At 45.4% G+C, this 21,096-nt stretch overlaps 1 protein-coding gene across 2 annotated transcripts in view; it reads left to right on the top strand.

Moving 5' to 3' along the window:
* Nucleotides 1-21,096, top strand: part of LOC100983753 (nuclear envelope pore membrane protein POM 121C) — a 59,272-nt gene that overhangs the window by 8,558 nt on the left and 29,618 nt on the right. The window contains exon 2 of one of the 2 annotated variants that reach the window (XM_063605821.1): nt 1,485-1,582. The exons of the other annotated variant lie outside the window; for it this stretch is intronic. The gene's annotated coding sequence lies outside the window, so the exon portion shown is untranslated. The remainder of the gene's footprint in view (nt 1-1,484; nt 1,583-21,096) is intronic. 2 annotated transcript variants of the gene reach the window in all.

Below are 21,096 nucleotides of genomic sequence, written 5' to 3' on the forward strand. Positions count from 1 at the left end.
GATTTATTCCGCCTGCTTTATATTACTTTTTTTTTTTTTTTTTTTTTTTGAGACAGAATCTCACTCTGTCACCCAGGCTGGAGTGCAGTGGCGCACTCTCGGCTCACTGCAAGCTCCGCCTCCAGGGTTCACACCATTCTCCTGCCTCAGCCTCCCAAGTAACTGGGACTACAGGCATGTGCCACCACACCCGGCTAATTTTTTTGTATTTTTAGTAGTGATGGGGTTTCACTGTGTTAGCCAGGATGGTCTCAATCTCCTGACCTCGTGATCCACCCACCTCAGCCTCCCAAAGTGCTGGGATTACAGGCGTGAGCCACCATGCCCGGTGCTTTACATTAAATTTAAACATACTTGAGCACCAGATTTTTATGATTTTCTCTACAGTCGTCATATGAGTGAAGGTGGTAATATGGGACACAGCATTTTCTAAAACTGGCCAAGCAAGAGAACCATCTGTTGAGCTTTTGGCATTTTCAGAATATTAGGCATCACTCCAAAACCTACTGAATCAGAATCTCAGGGGTTGTGCCCTGGAGAATTATTTTTTAAAAGCTCACTAGGTGCTTCTGATTTAGCTCGTTCTCTGATGGCATTTGGATAATCAGTCCTAAGGCCCCAGGCCCTGCTCTGTCATTGACTGTCATTTTGAGTGAGTCATTTGATCTCTGGGTCTTTTTCCCACTTATAAAAAATGAGGGTGAGAGCTGGGTGCCTAGATTTGTTTGTAATATTTAATCTCATTTTGATGCATGCAGGGTCTGTGCTAATAGCCTCCCTTTTATTCCTGATGCTGGTCATTTGCATCCTCTCTCTTTGCTTTTTTTTTTTTCTTCGATTAGTCTGGCTAGGGATTTCTTATTTTTAATTGATCTTTTCGAAGAGCCAACATTTGGTTTAATTGATTTTTTAAATGTTTCTATTTTAACTTCACTGATTTCTACTCTTACATTTTTTTTTTTAATTTTTATTTTTTGAGATGGAGTCTTGCTCTGTCACCCAGGCTGGAGTGCAGTGGCACAATCTTGGCTCACTGCAACCTCCACCTCCTGGGTTCAAGCGATTCTCCTACCTCAGCTTGGGAGTAGCTAGGATTATAGGCACATGCAATCACGCCTGGCTAATTTTTGTATTTTTAGTAGAGATGGAGTTTTACCATGTTGGCCAGGCTGGTGTTGAACTCCTGGCCTTAAGAGATCTGCCCACCTCAGCCTCCCAAAGTGTTGGGACTAGAGGTGTGAGCCACCCCTCCCAGCCTGCTCTTATATTAATTCTATTTCCTTCTTTCTGCTTGTTTTGTGGTTATTTTGCTCTTCTTTTTCTAGTTTCTTAAAATGGAAGCTCAGATTCTTAAGATTTTTTTTTTTTTAATTGCTTCTTCTCTAAGCATTTAGGGCTATGAATTTACCTAAAGTTTACTTTGGCTGCATCTCACAGGATTTGACTTTTTTTTTTAAGAGATGGCATCTCCCTTTGTTGCCCAGGTCAGACTGCAGTGGTGCAATCATAGCTCATTGAAGCCTCAAACTCCTGGGCTCCAGGAATCCTCCCACCACAGTCTCTCAAATACTTGGGACTACAGGTATGCACCACCATGCCCAGCTGACAGGTTTTTATATGTTTTATTTTTTTTAATTGAGGTGAAAGTCACACACCTTTTTTTTTTTTTTTTTTTTTGAGACAGGGTGTCACTCTGTTGCCTGTGCTGGAGTGCAGTGGTGTGATTATAGCTCTCTGCAGCCTTGAATTCCTGGGCTCAAGCAATCCTCCCACCTCATCCTGAGTAGCTAGGACTCAGGCTAATTTTTTTTTTTTTTTTTTTTTTTTGAGATGGAGTCTTGCTCTGTGGCCCAGGCTGGAGTGCAGTGGCACAATCTTGGCTCACTGCAACCTCCACCTCCCAGGTACAAGCGACTCTCCTGCCTCAGCCTCCAGAGTAGCTGAGATTACAAGTGCCTGCCACCATGCCCGGCTAATTTTTGTCTTTTCAGTAGAGACGGGGTTTCACCATCTTGGCCAGGCTGGTCTCGAACTCCTGACCTCATGATCCACCCGCCTCAGCCTCCCAAAGTGCTGGGATTACAGGTGTGAGCCACTGTGCCAGGCCCGACTCAGGCTAATTTTTTATTTTTTTTTTTGTAGAGATGGGATCTCACTGTGTTGCCAGACTGGTCTTGAACTCCTGGTCTCAAGCGATCCTCCTACCTCAGCCTCCCAAGGTGCTGGGATTACAGGCATGAGCCACCACACCCAGTCCACATACCATTTTAAAGTGTTACAATTCAGGCTGGGCACGGTGGCTCACGCTTATAATCCCAGCACTTTGGGAGGCCAAGGTGAGCAGATCACCTGAGGTCAGGAGTTCAAGACCAGTCTGGCCAACATGGTGAAACCCCAATCTCTACTAAAAATACAAAAATAGCCGGGCATGGTGGTGCATGCCTGTAATCCCAGCTACTTGGGAGGCTGAGGCAGGAGAATTGCTTGAACCCGGTAGGCAGAGGTTTCAATGAGCCGAGATCACGCCATTGCACCCCAGCTTAGGCAACAAGAGTGAAACTCCATCCAAAAAAAAAAAAAACTGTAGACAGGATAGTTTCATCTACCTGTCTTCATGTGTTCAATGATTCTCTCTTCCATCTGCTCTAATGAATTTGAAATAGTCTGGTGAATTTTTCATTTCCATTTCTATACTTTTCTTTCTTTTTTTTTTTTTTTTTTGAGATGGAGTTTCGTTCTTGTCACCCAGGCTGGAGTGCAATGGTGCAATCTTGGCTCACTGCAACCTCTGTCTCCTGGGTTCAAGCAATTCTCCTGTCTCAGCCTCTCGAGTAGCTGGGATTACAGGTGCCCGCCACCATGCCTGGCTAATTTTTGTATGCTTTTCAGCTTCAGACTTTGATTCCTTTCAATAATTTCTATTTTTTTCCTTTCTTTTTTTCTCTAAGCTTTAGTTTGTCTATAATAAATTCTTTTTTTGAGACAGGGTCTCACTCTGTCACCCAGGCTGGAGTGCAGTGGTGCAATCTTGGCTCACTGCAGCCTTGACTTCTCATGCTCAGGCAATTCTCCCACCTCAGCCTCCCAAGTGGCTGGGACTACAGGCGCATGCCACCACACTTGGCTGATTGTTTGTATTTTTTGTAGAGAGGGGATTTTGCCATGTTGCTGAGGCTGGTCTTGAAATCCTGGCCCCAGGTGTTCTGCCCGCCTCAGCCTCCCAAAGTGCTGGAATTATAGGCATGAGCCACTGCCCCTCACCTGTCTATAATATTTTCTATTTCTTTATTGATGTTCTGCATTTGTTGAGACATTGTTCTCCTTGTATCCTTTAACTCTTTATTCATCGTTTCTTTTAGCTTTTTGAGCAGATTTCAGACAGCTGATTTAAAGTCTTTGTCTAGTACTTTCAATGTCTGTGCTTCCTTAAAGACAATTTGTTTCTTTTGTGAATGGGCTGTACTCTCTTAATGTCACTGCATGGTTTGTAATTTTTTTTTGAAAATTGGAGTCAGGCACAGTGACTCACACCTCTAATCCCTTTTCCCCAAAAAAAGAAAAAGTAAAATTAAAAAGAAAAAAAGAGTCCAGGCGTGGTGCCTCACGCCTGTAATCCCAGCACTTTTGGGAGGCTGAGGTGGGCAGATTGCCTGAGGTCAGAAGTTCAAGACCAGTCTGGCCAACATGGTGAAATCCCATCTCTACTAAAAATCCAAAAACAGTCAGACATGGTAGCATACGCCTATAATCCCAGCTACTCAGGAGGTTGAGGCAGGGGAATTGCTTGAACCAGGGAGGTGGAGGTTGCAGTGAGCCGAGATCGCACCACTGCCCTCCAGTCTGGATGACAGAGTGAAAACTCCGTCTCAAAAAAGGAAATCAGAGATTTTGAATATTATAATGGGGTAACTGGAAATTATTTTATCCTCCCCACCACCCCTGGGTTTGCTTTTGCTGTGGGCTGTAGCTGTTTGTTCAGTGACTTTCTAAACATTTTTGCAAAGTGTGTCTTCTTTTACATGTGCGGTCTCTGAAAGTCTCTCTGCTGTTAGCTTGTGTTCAACTAGTGTTTTAACAGAGATTTCCTTGAATGCCAGAAGCCAAAGGTGAAAAAAAAAAAGAAAAACCCAGCTCTTTCCGTCTTTGTGGATTGCCACTGTGCTGGGGCACTGGAGCAGTCCTTCAGGGCTTAGCCAGTCTGTGTACAACTTTTTATTTATTTTTCTGAGATGGAGTCTTGCCCTGTCGCCTAGGCTGAAGTACAATGGCACGATCTTGGCTCACTGCAGCCTCTGCCTCCCAGGTTCAAGTGATTCTCTGCCTCAGCATCCTGAGTAGCAGGGATTACAGGCTTGTGCCACCACGCCTGGCTAATTTTCCACCACACCCGGCTTACTTTTGTATTTTTTAGTAGAGACGGGGTTTCACTATGTTGGCCAGGCTGGTCTCAAACTCCTGGCCTCAAGTGATCTACCCGCCTCAGCCTCCCAAAGTGCTGGGATTACAGGCGTGAGCCACCGCACCCGGCCCAGTCTGTGTACAGCTTTGCCCTAGGCTTTACTCCCTGCCTGCAGGGAGGATGGAGAGGAGCCACAGATGAAAGCTCAGCATCCTTTCTCAGGTCTATTCTGAGAATGTGCTCTGCACTCAGCATGTGCATGGCTACTGAAATTCCATAGTACACATGGGCAGGTCCGAATTTCAGTACCCAAATTTCCCATAGAAACTCTCCACAACTTCTTCTCCCATGCTGTTAGCACACCTATAGTTTGCCTCAACTGTAATCTTTTGCCTAGGCATCAGCAGGGTATGCATTTGATTTACAGTGTTTTCAAGGAATACCCTCTGTGTAGCCACTTTTCTGCCCTGTGTGAGTTGTAGGTTAGGTGAAACAAAGGCAGCTGCCCTGTATCAGTTCTTTTGGCAGCCCTCAGGCAGCTGAGAACAGGAAAACACAATGCTTTGAGAATAAGGTCTGCTCTGCTGCCTTCAATACCAGAAACCACGCTGGGAATGTGGGCTGCCATCTTCAAGGTTCCCACTGAACCATGGAAGGTTGTGGGGCAAGGGCAAGTAAAATAACCCAGTTTTCCTACCATTTTGAAGTTGCTTTTTTCTTGATTCAGTGTTCATTTGGAGTATTAGTCAGTTTTCACACTGCTGGAAAGAACTGCCTGAGCCTGGGTAATTTATAAAGAAAGGAGGTTTAATTGACTCACAGTTCCACTTGGCTGGGGAGGCCTCAGGAGACTTACAATCATGGTGGAAAGCTAACAAGAAGCAAGTACCCTCTTCACTGGCTGGCAGGAGAGAGGAGAGAGTGCAGGGGAAACTGCCACTTAAAAACCATCAGATCTCGTGAGAACTCCCTCACTATCACGAAAACAGCATAGGGCGAACCGCGCCCGTGATCCAGTCACCTTCCACCAGGTCCCTCCTTGACCCCTGGGGATTACAATTCAGGATGAGATGTGCTTGGGGACAAAGAGCCACATCAGATGATCTGGTTATTGTAAACCTTTGATTATTTTTCTGCAGTTCTCATGAAGTTGATTCAGACAGTTTTGCTTGGTTTATCAATGTTTCTGTGGGGGGATGGGGACTTGGAGATACCTACTCTGCCATTTTTGCTGATACCAGTCAACATGTTATATTTTCACTCTTACATAATTCAATATGTTTTCCAGTTTCCCTTGCGACTCACTCTTTGACCCATGAATTATTTAGAAGTGTATTTAATTTCCATGTGTTTAGAGATTTTCTGGTTTCTTTTTAAAATTGATTTAGTTTAATTATTTTACAGTCACAGAACGTATTTTGTATGATTTCAGTTATTTTACATTTCTTAAGATTTGTTTTGGCCGGGCATGGTGGCTCACACCTGTAATCCCATCACTTTGGGAGGCCGAGGCAGGTAGATCACCTGAGGTCAGGAGTTTGAGACCAGCCTGGCCAACATGGCAAAACCCCATCTGAAAAACACAAAAATTAGCCAGGCGTGGTGGTGCATGCCTGTAATCCCAGCTACTCGGAAGCTGAGGCAGGAAAATTGCTTGAACCCAGGAGGCGGAGGTTGCAGTAAGCCGATTGCACCTCTGCACTCCAGCCTGGGCGACAGAAAGAGACTCCATCTCAGAAAAACATTTGTTTTATGACCCAGGTTCTGGTAAATCTTGCTGAATCTTCCATGGGCAAAGAATGTGTACCTGCTGTTGGTGTGTGAAGTCTCCTGTAAATGTCAGTTAGGTTCCATTGGTCGATGATGGTGTTCAGTTATTGTATTGTTTGCTGATTTTCTTTGCTGTTTTTTTCCTGTGAATGGTCTAAGCTTCCTATTTCCTGTTTCTTTGTATATTTTGTGGTTTTTTGTTGAGAACGTTGCATTTTAAGTGTTACAATGTAATGACCCTCAAAATGTGATTCTCTCAGTCACCTGGGATTGCTGGGTTTTCTTGTTGAGGTCTGAAGCTCCCCTTTTGTTACTTTTCCAAACTATTTTTGCAAAGCGTTTCTTCCTTGTGCTTGTGTGGTCACTGAAATTTGTTTCATTATCTCTGCAGTCAGCCAGCCACCTAACATCGATTTCCTTAAACAGGTGGCTTTAAATGGGGTGGGGCAGAGGAGGATTTTGTCTCTTTAATAAAATCTTCTGAAGGATGTCCCTGGGGAAGCCACTGTTGCTGAGAGGGCCAAATAAACCAAGGCAAGCATCCGGGCTGGTCCTCAGAGACCCCTTGGACCCACCAAGGTGCAGAACCCACGGTTTTGGAGGACAGAGTTCTGCTGCTCACCCTGGCATCAGCCAGCTGCTTCGGGAACTCAGGCTCAGGAATGGGGGAGTGTTGGCTGGTTGGCACATGCCACTCACTCGTGAAGATCAGCAGCCTCTCTCTTCATTGTTTAAGTATGTCTCTGGTTGTTAGGAGTTCCTGGTCATGTTTCAGAATTCCAAAAGAGCTGATTCCAATCACTCTTTCTAGCTAAGTGGTTGCTTCAGTGAAGGGACTGATCTCTACACTACAGCTTCCTACTCTGCCATCTTATGTGACTATTGATATTTATTTATTTATTGAGACAGAGTCTTACTCTGTTGGCTGGAGTGCAGTGGTGCAGTCACGGCCCACTGCAGCCTTGACCTCCTGGGCTTGAGTGATTCTCTCACCTCAGCCTCCCGTGTAGCTGGGACTATAGGTATGTGCCACCATGCCTGGCTAATCTTTTTTTTTTCTTATTCTTTTTGTAGAGATGGGGTCTCACTATCATGCCCAGGCTGGTCTCAAACTCCTGAGCTCAAGTGATTCCCCCCGCCTCGGCCCCCTAATGTGCTGGGATTATAGGCATAAGCTACCACACTTGGCCATGAGTCATTTTTAAAAAAACAGATTCCAACAACCTTTTTGATTGCTGTGTTTACAAGATTTATATTTAATTTTGGACGGGTTTTTATTATCTATTTTCTACTTGTTCCCTCTGGGTTTTTTTATACCTGTTTCCCTTTTCTTGCCTTTTTATGGGGTACTTAGACATTTCTTAGTATGCCATTTAACTTCATATGCCGTGCTAAATCAATTCAGTATGCCATTTAGTATATATTTTTGTATAGGATTTTATAGGTGGCTGTAGAGATTATATTATACATACTGATCATTGGCTAGTATCAACCTTTTACCAATTCAAGTGGAATGTAGAAACTCTACTGCTTTCTAGGCCCCTCTGCCCTTCTTTATGGTATTGTTGTCTTGAATATCACCTCTACATTCATTGAGAACCACTGAGATAATGTTATGGTTTTGCTTTCGCCCATCAAATATAATTTTTAAACTCGAGATTATATTCACCCAGATATTTACCCTCTTACTGCTTTTTAAAATTTCTCTTTTTTAATTTAATTTTTATACTTTTTCTTCTGAAAAAAAATCTCTCTGGATTTTTCTTCATTTCTTTTTTTTTTTTTTGAGACAGAGTCTCACTCCGTTGCCCAGGCTGGAGTGCACTGGTGTGATCTCAGCTCACTGCAACCTCCACCTCCCTGGTTCAAGTGATTCTCCTGCCTCAGCCTCCCGAGTAGCTGGGATTGCAGGCATGCACCACCATGCCTGGCTAATTTTTATATTTTTAGTAGAGATGGGGTTTCACCATGTTGACCAGGCTGGTCTTGAGCTCCTGACCTCAAGTGATCCTCCTGCCTCAGCTTCCCAAAGTGCTGGGATTACAGGCATGAGCCACCGCGCCCGGCCTCTTCAGATGTTTTTTGGGCACTGCGCTCTTTTTCCTCTCCTTCTGGGAATTCAGTGACATGAATGTTAGAGCTTTTGCTGTTGTCTCATTGTTCATTTTTTTTTTTTTCTATTTGTTTTCTCTCTGTTGGTCAAATGGGATTATTTCTACGTAATTTTTTTTCTTATGGCAAGATTGTCACGATACAGATTGAATCATTTCTGCTGCTCTATCATCAAGGTCACTAATTTTTTTCTCTTTTGTATCTCCATTCTGCTATTGAGTTCACCCATTGAGTTTTTTACTTAGTTATTGTAATTTCTAGTTCTAAAATTACAATGTAGTTCTTCCTTATATCTTCAATGAGACATTATATTTTTCAGTGTGTTTCGAGAGTGTTCATAATTACTTCTTGGGCCATTTATAAGATAGCTCATCTAAAATCCCTATGCAATAATTCCAACATCTTTGTCATCTTAGTGTTAATTGTCTTTCCTCATTCAGATTTTTTCTGGTTTTTAGTATGAGGAGTAATTTTTCTGAGTTCGGATTTTTCTGGTTCTTAGTATGAGGAGTAAGTTTTAATTTTATCCTGGACACTTTGAGTGTTATGTTATGAGACTGTAGTTCCTGTTTAAATATTCTGTATTAGCAGGCACTCAACCTGTTTAGATTCAGGATGCACTTTCTGTGGCCAGCAGGGCTCTGGTTCTAAGATCAATTTAGTTTTCAAAGCTTTTGCAGAGCTCTTCTGGCCTCCCCCACCTTTGTGCAACCCAGAGGCCAATTTGTTTTTGTTTTTGTTGTTGTTTGGAGACAGTGTCTTGCTCTGTTGCCCTGGCTGGAGTGCAATGGCCCAGTCATAGCTCACTGCAGCTGTAACCTCCCAGACTCAATCACTCCTCCTCCTCAGCCTCTTGAGTAGCTGGGACCAGAGGTACACACTACCACGCCCAGCTAATTTTTTATATTTAGTAGAGACAAGGTCTCACTCTGTTGCCCAGGCTGATCTTGAACTCCTGGGCTCAAGTGTTCCTCCCATCTCGGCCTCCCACAGTGTTGGGATTACAGGCATGAGCCACCGCACCCAGCCCTGGAGGCCAGTTTGAAACCTCAGAGTATTCCACATTGCCGTTGAGCTCTCAGAGCTTTTGCTGTGTTGATCCTGGTTGTTTTCACACATGGGCACTTGGAGGGCATGGCCCAGGACTTCCTACACACATTTAACCCGTTTCCCATTTGGGAAAAAAAAAGTGCAGCTTGCTGCTAGTGCTCATTTAATTTTACATAAACACACTTTTGAGGCTGAAGTAAATCTGACTGATTTTCAATGCGAAAATAAAATATGAAAACTGGGTTTGGCCTTCTTCCAAGTGTACTTTCCTTCCCTTCCTTCCTTTCTTTACTGCTTTAAAGCTTTTTAATAAACTTTCACTCCTGTTCTAAAAGAAAAAATATATATATCAACTGTTCTTGGAGTTATTATTAAACAGAACTTGTCTTTAATCCGAATGTAACAGAAATGTACACGACGTTATATTAGGATTAGAGAGGAGTATTCTGCGGTGGGTGGGACAGGGAACGGGAAATGGGTTGGAGAATCCTTGCTTCTAGCTCCTCACTGTCTTTGAGAGAGGATGGGGTGCCACCTTGTTACTGTGGTTCAGTCTTGTGCAGGTTGTGGATGGTCAGCAGGGCCCTTCCACACAGTCTTGCCAGTGCTTGGTGGAGAGGGGAGAGATGCCACCTCTGCTTGTGTTGGCCCAAGGTGGGGAGGGTCAACAGGTCTTTGTTCCACAGTGTCTACAGTATCTGGGGCAGGGGAAGGTGCAGCTTTTTTCAGGCTGTTTTCCTAGAGTAGGGTGTGTGTAGTCAAAAGGGCACTGTCCCTCAGGGCCGCCCTCTTCGCTGTCATTTGGCTCGAAAGATGAGGCTCCTTTTGTGGGGGTTGGGGGATGAAGGGGGCACTGGGATTTCCTGGTTGTAGACTCTGCTCTAACAGATAAGACAGGGTATATAGGAGGCCAAAGAACAAACCATCAAACCACCCTGGGAACTCACCACTGGGTCAGCCCTTCTCTTCTCTACCTTTCCAGAATTTGTTGGTTTGATTGATTGGATCGTTGCTTCGTGTATTTATTTATTTATTTATTTATTTATTTTTAATTGTGATAGTCTGGCTGTGTTGCCCAGGCTGGAGTGCAGTGGTGCAATCTTAGCTCAATACAGTCTCCACCTCCTGGGTTCAAGCAGTTCTCCTGCCTCAGCCTCCTGAGTAGCTGGGATTACAGGCGCCTGCCACCATGCCCAGCTCATGTTTGTATTAGCAGTAGAGGTCGGGTTTCACCATGTTGGCCAGGCTGGTCTCAAACTCCTGACCTCAGGTGATTCACCTGCCTCGGCCTCCCAGAGTGCTGGGATTACAGGCATGAGCCACTGTGCCCAGCTGCTTCATGTATTTTGAACAGGGGTTTTAGTTGTAATTAGAAGAGAAATGTAATGGGTGTGCTTATTCCATCTCCTATGGAACTGGAAACAACATGTGGCATTGAAAATTGTTGTCTTGATAACTTTTAGGGTGTTACTTCTCATTTTAGTGGCAATACATTTTGCTTCCGTGTGATGAAACATCCTATCCATTTGCATGTTGATTGTGTCTCATGTCCCATCTCGCAACAGGCAGTAAAACCCCATCTCCAGCCCAAAGCACCTTGCTAAAGAGCCTGCACCGCAGCCACTGTGCCTTTGCGCTCTGGCTCGTGCGACCTCTCCAGATCTTCTTCCTCATTTCGTCTTTTCACTGGGGCCCTCTTCTCCCTGTGACTCGCCTCAGCCTTTTCACTCCTTGCTGGACATGGAGTAGGACTATTGGGAGGATGAAATAGACGAATGTGTGGCAAGCATGTAGGAGAGCCTGTGGCACAGAAGCAGCACTCGGTACATGGTGCTTGTTGTTATATCCCTAGTTTTGACATAGCCTCAGCCTCAAGTAAAAGATAACCCAAACTCCCACCAAAGTACAAGAGTCAGATTCCTGTTCACTTCTGTTTATAAATGAACTTTCTATTTTTTTAAGAGCAGGGTTGCACTCTGTCACCCAGGCTGGAGTGCAGTGGAGCCATCATACCTCACTGCAGCGTTGACTTCCTGGGTTCAAGGGATCCTCCTGCCTCAGCCTCCTGAGTAGCTGGGACTACAGGTTCACGCCACCATGCCCAGCTAGTTGTTGTTGTTGTTTTGGTACAGACGAGATCTCTGCTATGTTGCCCAGGCTAATCTTGAACTCTTGGGCTCAAGCAGTCCTCCTTCTTTGGCCTCCCAAAGTGCTGGGAGTACAGGCATGAGCCACTGCGCCTGGCCTGGATGAAGTTTTTCCTCATGCAGTACTCTGCACACCTTTAGTGAGTGCTCACCACGCACCATATCCTATGTGAGGCATCAAAAGATAGGCGAGATACAGCCCATGTCTTCAAAGAGCCCACAGGCCAGAGTGGGAGAAATAGACACACAGCACAGTGCAGTAAACTGATAGGAATGCAATGAAAATAGACACAGTAGATATGCAGCACAGTGCAGTAAACTGATAAGAATGTAATGAAAATAGACACGGGCGAGCGGGGACCCCAAAGGGAGGGTGGCCATATGTTTGGGGCTGAGGACAGGTTCCCAGAGGTGGTGACAGTTGGGCTGAATCTTAAAAGATAAGTGGGTTTTCTGGCCCGGTGCGGTGGCTCGCACCTGTAATCCCAGCACTTTGGGAGGCCAAAGCGGGCGGATCATGAAGTCAGGGGATCGAGACCATCCTGGCCAACATGGTGAAACCCCATCTCCACTAAAATACACACACAAAATTAGCCGGGCATGGTGGTGCATGCCTGTAGTCCCAGCTACTTGGGAGACTGAGGCAGGGGAATCGCTTGAATCTGGGAGGCAGAAGTTGCAGTGAGCCGAGATCACGCCACTGTACTCCAGCCTGGCGACAGAGCGAGACTCCACCTCAAAAAAAGATCTAAGTGGGTTTTCCCAAGGTGCGTCAAGGCATTTCCCGCAGAAGCAGAATGAGCAAAACTTGAGAGCCACAGACCAGCACGGCGGGTAATTCAGTGTCCATGTCATCAGTGATACATGCCTACAGCCGTGTTGAAATTGTGTCTGGAGAAGCACATGAACCAGACTCTCCCTGATTTACAAGGCTCTTCATCATCAGGTCCCTACTTAACTCTAATTTCATCTCTTGTCTTATCTGTAATTTAGTCTTATATCATACATTAATTATATACACTGTACATTGATACACAGCATTTATTTGAAAGACAAACCTCTTGGATGTGACTCTGGAGACAACACCAGCAGCTCGAGACCATTCAATCCAAGGTATAAAATGGAGGAAAATCAGCTCCATCATGGTCTGAATTGAGGATGAGGCAGAAGAGCAGAGAATAGCTGATGCCCAGGTGGCAGCAACTTCACTCTTTCCCTGTGGAGTTGCAGGGTCTCCCCACCTCCACTGCGTCGGGACATGCCGTGTGCCATCTCTTTATCCATAGCTGCCTCCGGCATCAGCAGAGAAAGTCATGGGCAGATGGAGCTTTGGATTAGTTCTTTTTTCCAGTCTTCCTTTACTTTATCTGGATAAGATTGGGCAGATTGAATTTGATCTTCTATACTGGGGCCAGGGAGCAGGGTGGATCTAGACCATGCAGCTTTTCCCTACTGTCACCAGATTGGGAGCAGGGATTGGCTGCCATTGTCCTCTCCAGCCTCTGTGTTCCTGGGACACCGCTGACTAGAGGCTGCTCCTCTTCTAAGGGGGTCTGGCACAGAGCGCCACCCAGAGCACATGGCACCTTCTCTCTCCTCCTGCACCAGTCTCCTTGACCTCTGTATTGCCATCATATTGAAGCAAACCATCCAACTCACCAGCCTCTCTCTGGAATCCAGTCTCATTGATTCCTCTCCCTGAGACTCTTCCTCAGTCTCCTTTTAGCCCCTCACATCCTCAGCCGAAGATCTCACTTCGTCCCAGAGGCCTTTGCTGACTGACCCCTCAGGTAGGCTAAATCCCCATCCTGCGCTTCCATGACAGCCTGTGGCAGATGCTATTTTCTGCAGGTGGCCACAGCCCTATCTCCCATCCCACACACTCCTCTCATAACATGACCTTGTCACTTCTTCCATCGCGTGGTCGGGGGTATGTCTCTTTTCCTTGAGCCTATGCACATCTTTGTGATTGCCCTGACCAATAAATAAAGTAGGACAGAAGCGACGCTATGAGATAGCCAGGCTGCACTGTAAAAATGTCATGCCTTTCTGCTGTGTTGTCATGGAATGCTTGCCCTTAGAAGTAAGCTGCCGGACTGTGATGAAGCCCAAACCAGCCCAAATGGGGAGACTGCGAGGGGCCACATGGACAGGTTCCAGCCCACAGGTCAGTTGAAGTCCTGGCTGACAGCCAGTATCAGCTCCTGGTTTTGTGAATGAAGATGCCTCTAAATGATTCCAGCCCCCTCCCACTGATCACACTTAAGACTCCATGTCTTCCCAGCTGAGGCCCCACATGTCGTGTGGACCAGAGACAAGCCAGGCCTGTTGGAATCACAGAATCCCTGATGATAATGATTGTTTTTTGCCACTATGTTTTAGATTGGTTTCTTATGCAATTAGTAACTGAAACAGACTTTACTTCTTTATACTCATTAAGGAATGAGACTGTGTCTTTTTTTTTTTTTTTTTTTTGAGTCCGAGTTTTTTGCTCTTGTTGCCCAGGCTGGAGTGCGATGGCATGATCTCGGCTCACCACAACCTCTGCCTCCCGGGTTCAAGCGATTCTCCTGCCTCAGCCTCCCAAGTAGCTGAGATTACAGGCATGCGCCACTATGCCCAGCTAATTTTGTATTTTTAGCAGAGTTGGGGTTTCTCCATGTTGGTTAGGCTGGTCTCAAACTCCGGACCTCAGGTGATCCGCCTGCCTCAGCCTCCCAAAGTGCTGAGATTATAGGCGTGAGCCACCACGCCTGGCCTGTATCTTTTTTTTTTTTTTTTAACTTTTTGTAGAGATAGGGTCTCTCTGTATTGCTGAGGATGGTCTTGAACTTCTGGCCTCAAGCGATCCTCCTACCTCAGCCTCCCAAAGTGCTGGGAGCACAGGTGTGAGCCACCATGCCTGGCCTGACACTGTCTCCAGTGTTTATTGGTGTTTCCTGTGTTGCACAAAGCAGGTGGTGGTGCACCGTCAATAGTGAGTTTGTGAGTAGAAGGTGTGGGTGTCACACAGTTGGTGTCTGTGCGCCTGGAAGCACACACCTGTTTCTGCTTCCAGAGTTGTCTCTGGCCTGCAGTTCTGTGCTTCCTAGCTTGATCCGTTCCTCTCCAGGAATCTCCTCTCCCTCCCCACCCTGACCCACCTGTTGGTGAGAGATGCAACTGACTGTTTCTGCCACACTTTTTACTGACAGGTGGTACCTGTATTATTCCCTCCACCTCTTCAGGGAAGAGGGTGAAGAGATGAGAGGCTAGGGGTTCCAAACACAAACTTGACCCATTTTACCATTTTGTTAGCAACAGTCTTGAGAGAATCAATACAAACTTTAGGTAGCTTGGTACTTTGCCCTTCAGGACAGTTCTTCCCTGGTAATGTTAGATTGTTGGGGTTAACCATTACTGTGCCATTACAGATGAGCTTCGGCTGCCCTCTAGTGGCAGCAGCAACCTGGATCTCGAACAAAGATCATTCTAGCATTGGGACCAGCTTTGTGTCATGAATACGTCATCAGTGCCTACCATATTACCTGACATCTATTCGGAGCTAATAACTAACTAATATTGATTAACAAACTAGCCAACATGCACTGTTTTTTTGTTTGTTTTTGAGATGAGTCTCACTCGCCTAGGCAAGTGGCACGATCTCGGCTCCTCCTCTGCCTCCCACCTCCCAGGTTCAAGTGATTCTTCTGCCTCATCCTCCCTAGTAGCTGGGATTACAGGTGTGCACCACTACACCCAGCTAAATTTTTTGTATTTTTAGTAGAGATGGGATTTCCCCATGTTGGCCAGGCTGGTCTTGAACTCCTGACCTCAGGTGATCCGCCTGCCTTGGCCTCCCAAAGCACTGGGATTACAGGTGTGAGCCACTGCACCCAGCCTTTTTGTTTTTTGAGGCGGAGTCTCACTCTGTCACCCAGGCTGGAGTGCAGCAGCGCGATCTCGGCCTACTACAACCTCCGCCTCCTGGGTTCAAGAGATTCTCCTGCCTCAGCCTCCCAAGTAGCTGAGATTATAGGTGCCCACCACCATGCCAGGCTAATTTTTATATTTTTAGTAGAGTAATTCAGTAATTTTTGTATTTTTAGTCTTGAACTCCTGAGCTCAGGTGATCCACCTGCCTTGGCCTCCCAAAGTGCTGTGATTACAGACGTGAGCCATCGTGCCTGGCGCTTTGCCCACTTTTTGATGGGGTTAATTGGTTTTTTCTGGTAAATTTGTTTAAGTTCCTTGTAGTTTCTGGATCTACAAGAATATACAAGATTCTGGATCTGACCTTTGTCAGATGGGTAGATTGCAAAAATTTTCTCTCGTTCTGTAGGCTGCCTATTCACTTGGATGCTAGTTTCTTTTGCTATGCAGAAGCTCTTTAGTTTAATTAGATCCCACTTGTCAATTTTGGCTTTTGTTGTAATTGCTTTTGGTGTTCTAGTCATGAAGACTTTGCCCATGCCTATGTCCTGAATGGTATTGCGTAGGTTTTTTTCTAGGATTTTTATGGTTTTGGATTTTACATTTAAGTCTTTAATCCATCTTGAGCTAATTTTTTATAAGGTGTTAAGGAAGGGGTCCAGTTTCAGTTTTCTGTATATGGCTAGCCAGTCTTCCCAGCACCATTAAATAGAGAATCCTTTCCCCATTGCTTGTTTTTGTCAGGTTTGTCGAAGATCAGATGGTTGTAGATGTGTGGTGTTATTTCTGAGGTCTCTGTTCTGTTCCATTGCTATATATCTGTTTTGGTACCAGTACCATGCTGTTTTGGTTACAGTAGCCTTGTAGTGTAGTTTGAAGTCAGGTAGCGTTATGCCTCCACCTTTGTTCTTTTTGCTTAGTATCGTCTTGGCTATATGGGCTCGTTTTTGGTTTCATATGAAATTTAAGGTAGTTTTTTCTAATTCTGTGAAGACAGTCAGTAGCTTGTTGGGAATAGCATTGAATCTGTAAATTACTTTGGGTAGTATAGCCATTTTCACAATATTGATTCTTCCTATCCATGAGCATGGAATGTGTTTCCATTTGTTTGTGTACTCTCTTATTTCCTTGAGCAGTGGTTTGTAGTTCTCCTTGAAGAGGTCCTTCACGATTTATAGAGTTTTTAAAAAGTCTTTGTCTGCTAAGTCCAATATCTGGGCTTCCTAAGGGCTGATTTCCATCAATTTATTTTGTTACTTTGAATACGTTCCCTTGTCTTTGCATGATTTGTGATTGTCATTGAAACACGGACATTTGAATATTGCAAGGTAGTAACTCTGGCATTTAGATAATTCTTCTCATTTATTTGCTATGTATTTGTGAGTGTGTCTGTTTTTAATCATTGAAGGCTGTAGTAGTACATACGTTTAGTGACTTCCAAACTATTTTTGCAAAGATTTATCATTTTCATGTGTGGTCACTGAAGTCTCTGATTCTTTTAGCATGTGTTCCGCTCACATTTTGATAAGAGATTTCCTTGAATACTAGGAGCTAAAAATGGAAGAAAGTACCTCTCCCAGTCTTTGAAGTTTGCCTTTGCACCACAGCTTTTCTTCAGCACTTAGCTAGGCCTGCACTGACCCTCGTGATCAGGCCAAGGTGAAAACTTAGGTCTTTGTCAGGTATTTCTGAGCAAGCATCCTGCCCTGGGCAAAGCCCGTGTAACAACTGAGTGCTTGTGACTGCCCTGCTTTCCCAGAGGAATTCTCCCCAGCTTTCCTGCTTTCTCAGAGGAATTCTCCCCAGCTTTCCTTCTCGGATTTAGGAAGTCTCTATTAGTTTGCTCGGGCTACCATAGCAAAATGCCACAGACCATGGCTTCAACAGCTGGAAGTTATTTTCTCACAGTTCTAGAGGCCAGAAGTCAAAGATCAAGGTGCCAGCAGGGCTTACTTCTTCAGAGTGTTCTCTCATTGGCTTGCAGATAGCTGCCTTCTTGCTGTGTCTTCATGTGACCTTTTCTCTGCACGTCTCTGGCATTTCTGCTTGTTTCTTTTGTGTTTTTTTGAGATGGAGTCATGCTCTGTCTCCAGGCTAGAGTGCAGTGGCACGATCTCGGCTCACTCAACCTCCACCTCCCGGGTTCAAGCGATTCTCCTGCCTCAGCCTCCCTAATAGCTGGGATTACAGGCACCTGTCACCACGCCTGGCTAATTTTTGTATTTTTAGTAGAGACGGGCCCGGCCATGTTGGCCAGGCTGGTCTCGAACTCCTAACTTCAGGCGATCTGCCTGCCTCAGCCTCCCAAAGTGCTGGGATTATAGGCATGAGCCACCGTGCCTGGCCATCCCTGGCATTTCTTCCTGTTCTTTAAGGACACCAGAGAATGGAACTCAGCTCTTTCCCCTACTGTTGCCGGGCATGGTAGCTCACACCTGTAATCCCAGCACTTTGGGAGACTGCGGGTGGGTGGATCACGAGGTCAGGAGATCGAGACCATCCTGGCTAACACGGTGAAACCCTGTCTCTATTAAAAAATACAAAAAAATTAGCCGGGCGTGGCAGCGGGCGCCTATAGTCTCAGCTACTCGGGAGGCTGAGGCAGGAGAATGGCATGAACCCGGGAGGTGGAGCTTGCAGTGAGCCGAGATTGTGCCACTGCACTCCAGCCTGGGTGACAGAGTGAGACTCAGTCTCAAAAAAAAAATAAAATAAAAGAGAGAGAACAGTGGAGTGTTGTGAGTCTCAACTGTCATGTTTTGCCCCAGTCCTGTGTAGATTGTTTGCCTTGCAATGTTTTTGAGCAATGCTCACCACTTTTCCAGCCTCAGTGAGTTTCCAGCAAGTAGACAGGCGTCTACATCATTCCCTCAGTAGCCCTCAGACGTGCGATAGCAGATTTACCAGTAATTTGAAGGTAAGGTCCGCCCCGTCCCTGTGGAATGCCAAGAGGCCCCACACTGCGAATGCAGCCTTCTGTCTTCAAGACTCCCGTAGAAGCCAGGTGCGGTGGCTCACGCCTGCAGTCCCAGCTGCTTGGAAGGCTGAGGTGAGAGAATCACTTGAGCCCAGGAGTTCAAGGGTAGAGTGAGCCACGATCACGCCACTGCATTCCAGCCTGGGCAACAGAGCAAGATCCTGTCTCTTAAAAAACATTGCCACAAAGGTTTTCTACCTTTCCTTTTTAAGTTGCCTTTTTCTTGATTCAGCATTCATTTGGTTGTTGTAAGGCTTTGGCTGTTTTTCAGAGTTGTTTCTAATAATTATTTGGTTTTTTTTTTGAGACAGAGTTTCACTCTTGTTGCCCAGGCTGGAGTGCAGTGGCGCCATCTCGGCTCACTGCAACCTCCGCCTCCCCGTTCAAGCGATTCTCCTGCCTCACCCTCCCGAGTAGCTGGGATTACAGGCATGTGCCACCACACTTGGCTAATTTTGTATTTTTAGTAGAGATGGGGTTTCACCATGTTGGTCAGTCTGGTCTCAAACTCCTGACCTCAGGTGATCCACCTGCCTCGGCCTCCCAAAGTGCTGGGATTATAGGTGTGAACCACTGCGCCTGGCCTTTTTTTTTTTTCTTTTCTGTTTCTGTTGGGTAATGGGAGCTTGGAGCTGTCTACTCTGCCCTTTTGCTGATATCAGTCCTCAATTATATTTTAAAGAGATTTAAATAATAAGGAAAAACAGGCACATATAAATATATGTAGTTACCATTTTCAATGCCTTTCATTCCTTTGTGTAGATCCAGATTTCCTTTGGTATTTTTCTTCTGCCTGAAGGACATCCGTTAACATTTCTTACTGTGTTTGTTGGTGATTAATTCTTTCAGCTTTTTATTTATTTGTTTGAGACAGAGTCTCGCTCTGTTACCCAGGCTGGAATGCAGTGGCACAATTATGGCTCACTGGAGCCTCGACCTCCCAGGCTCAAGGAAACCCCCCAGGCTCAAGTGAACCTCCCAGCTCAGCCTCCCGAGTAACTGAGACTCCAGGCATGTGCCACTATGCTTAGCTAATTTTTGTGTTTTTTGTTTGTTTGTTTGGTTGGTTTTTTTTTTTTTTTTTGAGATGGAGTCTAGCTCTGTTGCCCAGGCTGGAGTGCAGTGGCGCGATCTCGGCTCACTGCAAGCTCCACCTCCTGGGTTCACGCCATTCTCCTGCCTCAGGCTCCCGAGCAGCTGGGACTACAGGCGCCTGCCACCACACCTGGCTAATTTTTTTGTATTTTTAGTAGAGGCGGGGTTTCACCGTGTTAGCCAGGATGGTCTCGATCTCCTGACCTCGTGATCCACCTGCCTCGGCCTCCCAAAGTGCTGGGATTACAAGCATGAGCCACCGCTCCCGGCCTAATTTTTGTTTTTTTTTAGAGACAGGGTCTCACTATGTTGCCCAGGCTGGTCTCGAACTCTGGGGCTCAAGCGATCTGCCCAGCTCAGCCTCTCAAAGTGTCTCCCAGCTTTTATGTGTCTGAAAATATGTTTATTTAACTTTCTTAAAATATATTTTCATTGGGCATAAAATTCTAGGTTTGCAGTTTTTGCCTTCAGCACTTTAAAGATCAAGTTGCACTGCTGTTGTCTCACTTGCACTATTTCTGGCAAGAAATTTGGTATCATTCTTATCTTTGTTCCTGTGTAAAATAACATGTACTATTTTCCCAGCTGCCTTCAGGATTTGATCTATATCATTGGTTTTGAGCAATTTGATTATGTGATTTGTTACAGTTTTCTTTGTATTTCTTGTACTTGACATTGAGCTTCAGGTCTGTGGGTTTATATTTTTCATTACATTTGGAAAATGTTGGGCCATTATTTCTTCTAATATTTTTCCATGTCTCAACTTTGTAAACATATGGGATATAGTTAAAATTAATGTTAATGTCTTTCTCTGTTCATTTTAATATGTGTCAGTTTGGGGTTGGTTTGGATCAAAATAAGGATTGATTGGTTGTTATTATGGGCTGTGTTTTCTTGCTTATTTATATGCCTAGTAATAGGATGCCAGGATGCCAGACATTGGAGATTTTACCTTGTTGAGTAATGGTCATTTTTTTTTTTTTTTTTTTTTTTTTTGAGACGGAGTCTCGCTCTGTTGCCCAGGCTGGAGTGCAGTGGTGCCATATCGGCTAACTGCAAGCTCCGCCTCCCGGGTTCACGCCATTCTCTTGCCTCAGCCCCCCGAGTAGCTGGGACTACAGGCGCCCGCCACCATGCCTGGCTAATTTTTTGTATTTTAATAGAGATGGCGTTTCACCGTGTTAGCCAGGATGGTCTCGATCTCCTGACCTCATGATCCACCCACCTCGGCCCCGCAAAGTGCTGGGATTACAGGCGTGAGCCACCGCGCCCAGCCAATTTTTTATTCCTATATACATTTTCTTGAGCTTTGTTTTGGGATGTATTTAAGATCATTGGAAAGTTGGATCCTTTCAGGTCTTGTTTTGATGATTCATTAGGTGGGTCCAAAGCAATGCTCAATCTAAGACTGATTCTTTCCCATTCCTGGGGTGCTTGAGTACTCCACACAGAGCCCTATAAATTGTGAGTTTTTCCCATCTGATTTGTGGCGACCCCCATCTCTACAAAAAAATAAAGAGGCTGGGCACAGTGGCTCATGCCTATAATCCCAGTACTTTGAGAGGCTGAGGCAGGCAGATCACCTGAGGTCAGCAGTTTGAGACCAGCCTGTCCAACATGGTGAAACCCAGTCT

The sequence above is a fragment of the Pan paniscus genome, chromosome 6, assembly GCF_029289425.2.
Source record: "Pan paniscus chromosome 6, NHGRI_mPanPan1-v2.0_pri, whole genome shotgun sequence".
Taxonomy (NCBI): domain Eukaryota; kingdom Metazoa; phylum Chordata; class Mammalia; order Primates; family Hominidae; genus Pan; species Pan paniscus.